Consider the following 2500-nt stretch of genomic DNA (forward strand, 5'->3'; position numbering starts at 1 on the left):
TGCGAGGTTCGTGGTTAAGCTGGTCGGTTCCAGATGAGTAACAGGATTTTCCAAAACCAACAGGTCATCCCAGGAGGAAGTGTGAGTAACTATGTTATCCAGATAAATGTTGCACAAAGGAAGTTCTGGCGCCACTAGATGGGTTTGGGTAACCTCATCCAGAACTGGAGTGATGGCAGCGGCTGCGCACACCGCGGCCTCACCGGGTGGTTGTGCAGTAGTCTGAGGAGACAGATATCTTTCTAACATGTTAACATTAGGAACACAAATTTTCCTGCGACGGTCTGTGATGTTTTTAGCTACTGGTTTACACCAATTTCTCAGAAACACATCATTCTTAATAACATAACCAGTAGTTCCATTTATTTTCTTTCCCACATGCTCAAAGCAGTCGGTCAGAGTTTTATCAGACCGTTGTTCCGCCTCCAAAGAAGCCGGACTTAGCGGAAACATGTTGGACAACACTTCATTTGTGACCAGATGAGTGGAAGAAGTTGTTTCAGCGGGATTAAGAACATCACTCTGCGAATCGTCAAACAAACTGGAGAGATCCAAAATCTCATGCGCTCTCTTAGCTTGAGATCGGGTACACACACAAGCGGGGAGCACTCCTGCGGGAGTCTCCTCACACTCTCCGGGTGCGATGTTCTCTTTCACCACTGGGGGAGGAATGACCGCACCTCCAGCCAAGTCGTTCCCTAATAAAAGAGCCACACCTTCCACAGGCAAGGAAGGGCAGACTGCTACTTCACACGACCCAGTAAAAAGTCCACTCCTTAAGTAAATTCTGTGAAGCGGGCGAGAAACAGGCACAGCATTTACTCCAGCCAACAACACGGAAGAGCCGGTAGAGCTCAAGTCATCAAATGGCAACACTTTCTGTGAAATTAACGTTTGAGAAGCCCCAGTGTCTCTTAAAATCTTAACAGGGGTCAGCTTTTCACAGCTTTCTGTAAGAGACACTTGTCCTTCTGACATGAAAGGACCAAAACCACGGTTATTTTCTCCCGACTTGGAGACAAAACCCACGGGCTGCGCAGCAGACCCTCTTTTTTCATTCCTCCGCTTGAGGATTACACAATCTCTCGCGACATGCCCCACCAGGTGGCAATAATAACAGCGAGGTTTCTGAGGACGAGGAGGAGAAGGAGAGTTTCTAAAAGGTGTTACTGACACAGGGCGAGCAGATTCACCCTGATGAACACCACCAACACGGTGCGTCAACACAAACTCATCCGCCAGTAGGGCGGCTGAGGAGAGAGAAGAGACTTGTCTTTCATTTAAATATAATGCCAACCTCTCTGGCAAACACTTCTTAAATTCCTCCAGGAGAATTAGCTCTTTAAGATCCTGTAGAGTTTCAACCTTTGAGGCAAGGATCCATTTCTCAAACATCAGAGCTTTTTCTCTAGAGAACTCAACATAAGTTTGCGTGGAGAGTTTTACATTCTGTGACCGGAACTTCTGACGATAGGCTTCAGGAACCAACTCATAAGCAACAAGAACAGCAGCTTTCACTTTATTATAATCCATGCTGTCAGATAAAGAAAGAGAAGCAATTACCTCTTGAGCCTTTCCGGTTAACTTACACTGCAGCATAGTGGACCACACCTCTTGGGGCCAGTCTAAAGCAGCAGCCAGACGCTCGAATGTAGCGAAGTAGCTGTCAACCTCGCTCTCCCGGAAAGTCGGCACCAGAACAAGGCACTTGCTGATGTCACACTCGTTTCTCTGTTTGTCCATGGACCTCTCGTGCTCATAGTTTGTAGTAGAAGAAACACCTCCTCTTGCTTGGTATTCCAACTCCATACGTTTCAGTTTTAACTTTGTTTCAGCCTCGATCTCACAGCGGCGGATCTCCAGTTCGATTTGCTGCAATCGGGACTTTTCCTCAGCCTCATACTTCATGCGGGCCAGCCTGAGACGAAGACGTGCATTCTCCATACTAGCCGCAGAGGAAGTGGTGGATAAACTCTCTCCTGTGAACGGCGTCTGCCGCGAAAGAGCGTCCTGTTCATCTGGGACAGAAAGGCGCTCGGGTGCAGCACCCACAGGAACGGAAGTAGCAGCTTTCACAGTCTGTCCATCCTCCATGTCCTGTTTCAGGGGCAAATCAGAAGAGTCACTGAAAGGAGGTTGTAACAAACCTTCCTTTTCCAACGCGGCCATCACAGAATCCTTTAAGTCCTTTTTCAGCAGGTTCTGGATGCCTTGGAGACCGAGGTGTACAGCCAACTCCGCCAGTTCGGTCCTTTTGAAGCTTTCGACCTGGTCCCGAGAAGGGGCAGCCAGAAACTCCTTTAAATTAAACATGCTCACGTTAGCACAACAACACGGGTACTCAAATCACACCACCAATCACGTTAACGTAACAAATGAATCAATAACAAAATAAAATCCCGGACGAGCCCCCAATATGTTACGACCTCAGCCTGGTCTAGGTTCAGGGAGGCCTAACACAGGAACGTGAGAAAAGAAAAGGAACAATCTGACACCAAGT

The sequence above is a fragment of the Nothobranchius furzeri genome, chromosome 9, assembly GCF_043380555.1.
Source record: "Nothobranchius furzeri strain GRZ-AD chromosome 9, NfurGRZ-RIMD1, whole genome shotgun sequence".
NCBI lineage: Eukaryota > Metazoa > Chordata > Actinopteri > Cyprinodontiformes > Nothobranchiidae > Nothobranchius > Nothobranchius furzeri.